This window comes from Nanorana parkeri, unplaced genomic scaffold, assembly GCF_000935625.1.
Source record: "Nanorana parkeri isolate BGI_ZX_2015 unplaced genomic scaffold, ASM93562v1 scaffold119, whole genome shotgun sequence".
Lineage (NCBI taxonomy): Eukaryota > Metazoa > Chordata > Amphibia > Anura > Dicroglossidae > Nanorana > Nanorana parkeri.
In genome coordinates, this window is record NW_017306387.1 from 323,756 (window position 1) to 333,704 (window position 9,949).

General features: G+C 42.9%; 1 protein-coding gene across 1 annotated transcript in view; it reads right to left on the reverse strand.

Annotated features, from left to right (window-relative positions):
* LZTS2 (leucine zipper tumor suppressor 2) overlaps positions 1–9,949 on the reverse strand; it is a 131,155-nt gene that overhangs the window by 63,180 nt on the left and 58,026 nt on the right. The gene's annotated exons all lie outside the window — the stretch shown is intronic.

Sequence of the window (9,949 nt, forward strand, 5' to 3'; positions counted from 1 at the left end):
GGGGATGAGCATCAGGTACTTTCTTCACTGCAATGCACTGTATGGCGGTACCGCACATTGCACTGCATTACTCAGCCGCCGGAAGGTGCATTTGGGTGCCATCCCAAAAAAATGGCAAGGTGCGCTGTGCAATAGTTACCGTGCATTTAGAGCAATGCTTAAGTGTGAACAGGCCCTAAAGCAGCTAAATACATTCCAGGTGCATCAAAGCAAATGGTGTGCATAGGTTGCCTTACTAGTTCTATAGTGATCAGTACTGAAACTTGGTTTCTGATCACTTGCAAAGACTTGGTACATGTCATTGCTCCCGGCAAACTTTTATTAAATCCCCTTAAAAATAAATATAATAGAACACCATTCTCATAACACCATCCAGAGGTTCCCAAACTTCAGGTGTTTGTTACCCTGTCAGCCATCTTAAAAATAAATAATTGGCATTTGCCTATTCTCAAGACCATTAACAGAGCTTTCTAGATATATACAGTACATAAATATAGATGATAATTTTGTAATCAACCTTGGCACTTCAGCTGTTGTGGAACTACAAGTCCCATGAGGTGCTGCAAGACCTGACAGCCAAAGGCTTGACTCCCTGAGGCATAATTGAATTTATAGTTTCACCACAGCTGATGTGCCAAAGTTGCCTAACCCTGCTGTAGGAGATAGAAGAGGCAAGGCTCCAGCAGTGTAGGAGGTGCAAACACAAACACCGGATACACTACAATAACCCAAAGCAGCCAATTAAATAATAATATTCAGAGATTTAAACCAAAGCCACTGTGTCCTCCTTCTGAAAATGCTTCTGGAACAAGAAAGCAGATCTGGAGATAAATGAAAAAACTCAATAGCAAAATGGAATCGAATAGGTTAGTATGCCAGTTCGGTAACTAACATTTTCAAAAGGAGAGGTCAGAAATGGCAGCCTGCAGGTTTCTCTCATGACAAGTTTCCATTAAGACAGACGAAACCCTGCAATATACATGCAAACGATGGCACCAGGTTGAGCATCACATTAAGGAGTGATGAAGTGCAGTTACATCTTAAGACACGATTAAAAGAAAGAATCAATTTCCTTTTTATAGAAAAAGGAACTATTCTATAAAGCTACAGTCTGGTCAAGTATGAAAATGTTATATTTACAAAGAAGGGGCACAGCCTACCTGTTTATTGGATGTAAGAATTATTCATGTATTACCTCCTGCAGCCTGTTGCTTTCCTCAAAAAAAAACATATATACTGTAGCTGCCAGTATTTTAAAATGAAGTATTCCTTAGTTTTGAGCACCACCCTATGGAGTTCTTTGAGTGGGAAAATCCTGTGACAAGAGGCCACAGTCACTCCCTGGAGCACGGTGAAAAACCTTCTAAATCTAAGGTGGTTATTCACAAAGCTGCCGAAGGCGGCCGAGTGAATAACCCAGCCTAAGTGAAGTTCGGCTATTCACTCCGGCTGCTTTGCCATTTTGCCTTTATGTTTGTAAAATAAAAAATTACAGTGTAATAGGTCATCTGTTTTTGTTCATCTGAACTAGTATTTACCTATTTGTAAGACCTGCTAAGGAGCAGATGATTTTTATTATGTCCTGATAATTAAATAGAATTCAAAGAGGGTGTCCTTTCTTTTTCACACGACTTTACACAAAAGATTAGCAAGACATAATTTCTGACTAAGTGCTTTAGTGTACTACATGTACTCCTTTGCTTAGCAGATCTGACAAGCCACACATACAAATACATTTTGCTTATTAACGAATCATTAACAAACTTCTGCTACATTAACAATGACTTTCTCAAATGTGTAAATGTTTTACATGGCGGATTACAGCAGAAAGTGTGTCTGCACTGAACAGCTACAGCAGTTTTCATTGGATTAATGAGGCACATTTAGATTGAGAGTACCAAGCCTCATTTTACCAAATCACTTTCCTACAGACATGAAAGGCAGATGGGACTCCTGTTTGATGCTAATAAATGTGTCAAAATGGAGGAAGATAAAAAGCAACCATTTATACGCATCCATTAAAATGCAGGTTCCTTTGTCTCTAACAAGCAGGCATCAGAGGATAATCCCTGTTGTCATTTACACGGGATTGACCAAAACGTCATGCAGTGATAATGTTATGCAAAATGAACCCCACGTGTATCCCTCTTGGAGTACACCAGATGATATGCGTGGTCTGAAATAGGATCACAGCCCCCTTTCTGTGCTCCATGTAATCTCCACTAGCAGCTTCCTCCATCCTAACAGAAACAAAATATTGATCAGCGTCTACCCTGTCACAAGTGCATGTAATATAACCAGCCGTCACCTTGGCTTTTGTTTATCGATCAATGCAACTTAAATTAGTGTTAAAGGAGAACTATGACATGAGTGATTTCCACTCATCTCATAGTTCTAAGCCGACCTGTGACAATGAGACTGTCACAGGTCGGCTCAGTAGAACGGGAGGTGAGGGAACACATACCGGATTCCCTCACCTCTCGATCCTGTCACGGCTCTCTGCCGTGACAGGGGGAGGGGCTGCATTACCCTCTCACCGATCCGATCTGCCAGCGCTGACTGGCGGAACGGACGGGGGAGGGGGCGGGTACAGCTGGCTCTGCCTCTAGATAGGCAGAGCCAGCTGTCACTCACGCAGCTGGGCGGATCCCGTCAAGAGTCGTGATCCGTCCCGGCTGCGGCGTCTCAGTATACCGCGAGCTGTAGCTCGCGGTATACTGAGCTTAGGGTAACGGGAGGACGCTAGTTTGTGTCCTCCCGTTACCCTTTGGAGAACTATGGGGAAAAACACTGACCCCATAGTTCTCCTTTAAACTATCAATCTTTATTTTAATAATGAATCCAGAACAAATATACATAGTCCAGGAAAATATTTCTTTATATTTTTGTCCAAGCAATTACAGTCATAAAGTTTCTGAACAGCTTCAACTCTCTCGGCTCATCTTCCCTGAACTTCCTGTCCAGTATAAGATCACAAAGGACAGAGCAGACTGCAACAACTGTTCATCTACTAGCTGGGAGAAGGAGTGGGGAGCAGGGTGGTGACTTGCCTTGCTGTGCCTTTGTGCTTATGGAAAACTGAAGGTAACTGCCACTCTCCCTACCGAATGCCCCTGGTGCTGAAAGATGGGTGCTGGAGCAACTGCGATTCGCGCCTGACTTCACAATGTGTATCAGAAATGTCGCCAGCACACCACTGAATAGACGTTCTGACGAAGGGGGCGTGACCCCGGAAACGTGTAAACGAAGGCATTCTGTGCTGGCACATAGGTTGACTGTGCAGCCTCTTACTGATGTCGTCCATGCTTTGGTTGAAAGCTTTTATTTCGATTCACTATTGCGAGTATGTTTTTACTCTGCCTTGCAGCTTTTCATATTAAAAACCATCTACACTAGGGTGGGCGCCCTTCTCTTTTGTTTTTTCCCATAGTGTTACAGCTCCCCTGGCTGAAGTGGGGCAGCACCCCTAGCAATCCTCGCATATATACTTTTCAGTTGGTGGTCTCAGTTTGGCGCTTTTGATTTGTTTAATTGGTTGCACCACTGAATAAGGAGTCTTTTGTTCACGCATATTTGTCGCATCAAAAATAGCAACGTTTCGGGGATGCGCAGGGTCCCCTTCATCAGGCTTAACATGACCAACTTAGTCATGTTAAGCCTGATGAAGGTGACCCTGCGCGGCCCCCAATCAGTGCAATTTTTTATGTGACAAAATACTGTGATTAAAAGACGCTTTATCTTTGAACGCTATGCAATGGTGTGCTGGTGACATTTTTGATATACATTAGGTGTTTATGGAGACACACATGGCTTACAAGCACACACAAGGATGTCTCCGTAGCACCCTTCAAGGGAAAGAAGCCACCCTAAAAACAGGATACCAGGGCCAGTGCTCAAGGGACCAGCTGATTCTGCAGGAAACGAAAACGTTTAAACATCCAGAAGCAGCATCCACTGTAAGTGATGAATTCAGCATTTTAAATAGCCTAAAAAGCTTTTGACTTTAATATCAGTTTAATAATACAAAATGTTTAGTTAGCATTATTGATCAAAAAGATTATGAACTGCATTATTATTATTTTTGTAATACAAAAACCATTCTTTTGCCCACAAAATGCAATTTATTATTATTATTATTATTTACATTTACAACACAAATCAAGGCAAGATGGTAAGCAGGGCCAGTTAAATATTGTAGACCAGGCATATTGTAAATATTCACATGTAACAAAACTTTGCACAATAATAAAAGGATGTACAATTGTATGTAATGCTATGCAGCATATGTGATCTACATTTCCAACTGAAACACTTGGGAAAACAAAACAGATCTGGCTGAAGCAGTTACTGGCCCATGTGGTAGACAGCAGTGGAGGTAAGGGCAGGCCTATAAATCTTGACTACAAAGTAAGAGGAAATAGGGAGGGATAGGTAAACCGGAGTTTATTAATGGAAAACTTGTCAGGCGCTATTTGCTTTTTCTTCCTGCATGGCCGCCTTCCAATTAGCGACGGATTTAATGCAGTGCTTAGAAGAAGACACGGCGAGAGAGAACAGAGAGGCTGCCCAAAAACGCAATGGAGCCAGTGGAAAACCAGCAAGCTGCCAGGAGAATAACAAAAAGCAGCTCGAAGAAAGTTCTGTGAATAAAGGCCTGTCAAGAGCTCAAAAGGCGCCTTCACAAGAAAATAATAAAAAAAATAAATCCCAAAACCTAATGCAGCTGGAAGGAAAGTCTTTATTAAGATAATTTTATAATTCCACATTTATTGGCAGCCATAGCCACTGCCTTGGTTGCAGCTGCACGCAAGCACAGACTGGGCCGGACTCCGAGGAGAAAGTTCGTACTGTTAAGTGAAGTCTATTCCATCGCTAGTGGTCACCGGGGGCAACGCTCTGCTCCTTTTGTATTAAATTATGTTCACTGAGGGGACCGACCAGGAAAGCTTTCTCCCAGAACCATGTTCTTTGTTAAGTTAGGTCAAGTAAGCAGGCCTTGGCCTTCTTTTCCCCTGCCTGGGCTATTCACCTCACAATGCTACAACACTGAACTGAAAGAGGCAATGAGGTTTGTGTAACCTCAAATGTCATCCCTTCCTCTTCAGCACTGGCTTTGTATGCAAAGCAATAAACTCGGGATTTTGCGTATATGCGAGGAGCCACACATCTAACCCTTTCCTTTGTATATAAAATCCAGTTTCCTTATGTTTTTACTGTATGTTAGTCTATATTATATGTATCAAAACGCGCAAGTCTGGCCCGCCAGGCCATTTCATGTGGCCCTTGCACCTCTCCTGCAGCTTCGGCACCCACATATACTGACTAGGGATGCACCAATACCGATATCGGCGCCAATACTGGGCATTTTCAACAGTACTCATACTCTTGAAAACGCCCCGATACTAAGCACTCTTAATTTTTAAACTGAAGCCGGCGCTGTGAACAGGCGCCAGGCTTCACAGGAAGGCTGCCAAGGTTCCCAGCAAAGTCCCGGCAGCCTTCCTGTGAATTGTGGCAACTGCTTACAGCACCGGGAAGACTGACCAGGACCCCTGGTGAGATCGCACAATCAAGCATAGATCCCGCACAGCCACCTGAGAGTCCGCAGAGCCCACCATAGTACCTGCACAGCCACCTGAGAGTCCACACTATAACACCAATTGCCATTATTTTTCCTAGACTTCTACTTTCAAAGCTTGTTGTTATTAAGTTATTACTAAAACCAGAAATAATTGAATGCAGAGGCAATTATTTATTATGATAAAGAGCAGATACATTATATAGTCTTATAACCGGCCCTTTGAGGGTAACCATAACGTTGATGTGGCCTACAATGAAATAGATTTTGACACCCCTGGTCTATATGATGTAAATATAAACAGTGTGGTCAGATAAAACATGTTATTAATAATCGGTGGCAGCTCACCAGTAGTCATGTGTGGTGGATTGCTGCGTACCAAGTTCGCCAAGCCCGCACAAAACTGTAATTGACACACCCCTTTCGCAGTCCAATCAGTTGCAGCAGGGGCATTGCCCTCCATGCAGTTACACATCACAAAGGGTCCTGGTGTGCCCCTGTTGCAAATGATTAGGTCAGGGGGGGTATGTCTCAGTTTTGTGCAGGCTTGGGCAAACTTGGTTCACACCAAGCCCACACACATCACTACTCACCAGGATCTTAGGGGATTCAACCTGTGCAGTGTGCAATAATAGCATGTTGCAACGCAAACCACCACATCGCAACGCCACTGCAATGAATAGATTTTTGGGAGCAATAAAAACGGACAACAGGCAGCACAGGCAGACAGCAGAGAAAGTAATCATCTCACATGATTTCTTAAGGATGAACAGGTATTATTTACACTTATCAAACAAAACACTTTCAACATAAAATGTAACAGACCAAAAGGGAACAGATAACAAACGTTTTTATTTATTTCTGGGGTCGATTTAAAACCAGTTTACAGAGTCATTCACCCTATGAATCTTTCTAAATGTTCGTGTTTCGTTCTGTGCAATTAGACACAAGAAAGAATGTTCTTAACTATATTATATTAATTTTAGATATACAGTATATGTTTTCTTTTCCGGTCGCATATATGTAATGTAGTACTACATTACGGCCATTAGTTATACTTATTTCATATGCTCCTCAGCTCCTTCTAGTGGCCACAATGCAGTATTACATAACATACATTGGACCTGAAAATATATCTAAAGGCGCTCATTTTTGCATCTATTTGCACAGAATGAATGTTAAGAAAGATTTGCAGATGAATGGCTCTGTGAATTGGTTATAAATAGACCCCCAAGTGCCAAGCTGTCCTTAGACCATCTGAACTGCCACCTGGCAACTATTTCAGGAGACTTTCTTTATTCAAACATCCTATTCCCATTTAGGTATGCAAATTCATGGTTGCTACAAGGCACACAGAGTGTACATGCACTTATGATAAAGAAGGCCATACTTTGTATATTAGAATGCAGAATGTTTGCAGATACAATCTAGAGCTGCAGCTAACGATTATTTTCAAAATCGATTAGTTAGCCGATTATTGAGTTTGATATCAAAAACAAGCTATGATCATAGCTTATAGTGAGTGCTTAAAAAGGAGAACTATGGAGGTGGGTGATTTCCACCTATGCTCATAGTTAGAGGTGACCTGTGACAAAGAAGCTGTCACAGGTCAGCTCTATGATCGTGAAGTGAGCAGAAACATGCAGCCGATCGGCGCACTTCCCAATCGTCTCCCTGTAGTGAGCGGTGACCGTCAGTCACCACTCCCCACAGGGATTCCTCCCCTCTCCAATCCTCCAGTGCAGACTGGAGAAACGGACGGGGAGGGCACAGCTGGCTCTGCCTCTAGATGTCACTCACGCAGCTGGGTGGATCTCGACAGTATTGTCAGGATCCGTCCCGGCTGTGGTGCTCTCAGTATATCGCGGGCAATAGCTCACTATATACTGAGCTTCGGGTCACGGGAGCAGGTTAGTATATGTCCTCCCGTGACCCTAAAGAGAACTATGGGGAAAAACACTTACCCCATAGTTCTCTTTTAACAAACACGTCTCTCTTTAAATAACACGAAAAGTACAAGTTGCTCTTTCCACAACCCGTCCATCGAAATAGCCCAAATTAAACGTGAGTGTGCAGTGGAAAACTTGCAATGATATTGTATGACCTGAAAGATTATCATTTATGTATGAGAACAACCCCTGCTTCCTTTGCTGGTTACCTTCCAACCACAATAAAACCAAATTTATCATCTAGTAAAAGGAGTCAACGGTAGATGGGGGCCCCTCCGACTCATTAAAAAGACTATAAAGAAACATCTAGATTGATGTCAATGGACGGATGTAAAAATAGAACGTGTGTCTACATTCTCTTCCATTGTGCCTGCATGGATAGAGAGGAGCTTTTTATTTTTTTCCCCCTGTCCTATGAGGTGACCCCATTGCCGTACTACAAGGACTCTTGTTTCTGAAATGGCAAAATGGTCATGAAATGATTTATGAGTTCTGATGTTGTTTCGCTCACAGGGGTTACTTGATCTAATTTTAAACACACAAAAAAATGTGTTTGCAGTACAGAGGAAGCTAGAAGAGCTTTTACTGCTCAGCCCTGTATGTTTGGAGCGGGGAGGGAAAATGCTCTGTAGATAATCTAACCCAGGGCACAGCTGGTCAGGATGGATTTGTGCTAACAATACAGCCGCTTCTGCACTTTTTCTGAAGTCCAGAGGATACTGCATAACCATTTAATGGTTATTTAAAAACAACGGTGGATGTAAATAGAGCTTACTGAAGTGAGGCTAATGTCTCCGGAGCTTCAGGGGTCATTATATGCACTCACTTACACAAGACACTGGCGGGCTTATTTATTAAAGTAGAACTAGACTCTCACAAAAGAATACTTTGTTTAGTACAGCACTGTATGAAAATAATAAATTGCATTTATTTTGGTAAAAAGATATAGTTCTTCCTTCCCTTCACCTAAAGTTTTTGTATGAGTTTCCTTAGGACATGTGCATGTTGCAGAAGGGGCTGAACACCTGTTTAAAGTGACACTAAACTCAGGAGTTAAACCTTAAAAATGTATTCAATAGGGATGCATCTATATTTCGGCCGCCAAAACGTATAGACCGAAAATGGCACTTTGGTAAAATGCAGAAAGTGAAATTTTTTAGGCCGTAATAAAAGTGCACACCTGCTTTCTCTCCTCCCCGCTGGGCGCTGCTCTGTGTCCCAGTGGGGAGGAGAGAAACTGTCACAGGAGGTTGAGCGGTGCGGGAGGAGAGCGCTGCGAGTGGCCGGCGTCTCCTCTCCCACACCGCTCAGCCTCCTGTGACAGATCAGGAGAGCGGCAGTGTGGGCGGAGACAGCTCTCAATGCTGTCACAGGAGGCTGGTCAGCGGTGCGGGGGCGGAGTCACGGCTTGCTCAGCCTCCTGTGACAGCTGATCAAAGATGGAGAGCGGGTAAAAACACTCAGCGATCAGTGATCGCTGAGTGTTTGTAAATAATTGAGGACATAGTATGTTTACTGTGTGTGTCCCCAATTATGTGTGTTGTAAAGTAGCCAGCTCACTCCTGTGATGGACTATAACTTCAATATAAATTAGCCAACAGAAAATTAGATTGTAGTCCATCATGGGAGTCAGCTTGTAGGACTGGCTACTTTACAACACACACAGGGATTGTGGGGAACCAAAGCAGCCACCCTCCAGAAGGAAGGACCGTTTACGCATGCATTCAGAGATGATTTGAGGAACTACAGCCAAATGATACACAAATAAGTTACATTTCTGTTAATAGTTAAGTTATCTGAATGCATTTTTAAGATTTACCTCCTGAGTTTAGAGTCACTTTAAATACGGCAGAATGAATCAGCGCACTTGGAATGATCATGGCTGCTTGTAGTCCAAATTGGTATTTTGCAGAAAAGAGTGACAGCACCTCAGCTGTACCGAGGAAGAGTTGTCCCCCTAGGAGAGAATTGTCTGTGGATATGCTTTGCTGCTGTGACCTAAAGTATATTTCCACTTTTGCTGTCAAATATGAGAAAACTCCACTGTATGTTTCTAATGTGTTCCCATTCACACCGCATACCTAAAAATATATATTTCTTACCTTTTATATTTTGTGTGGTGAAGGCCTTTATGCAGATTGCAAGCTACTCTGAGCAGTTTAAAAGTGAAAGTGGAGGGACAGACCGAGCTTCCTCCCATTAACATGCAATGATTCTAAGTCTTTAACCCTTTGTTGGGCCAGACAGTTTTCAGATCTAGTTTACAACTGATTAGATCTGCCAGCACAGTACAGACAGGGTTAATTAGAGTAAACATAACTTCCCACAGCCCCCTCCTTAAAGTGACATTAAAGTTAAAAAAAATTCCCTCCCCCCATGTTAATGGGGGGGGGGGAGGGGGGGGGAAGACAGCGCGTCCCAG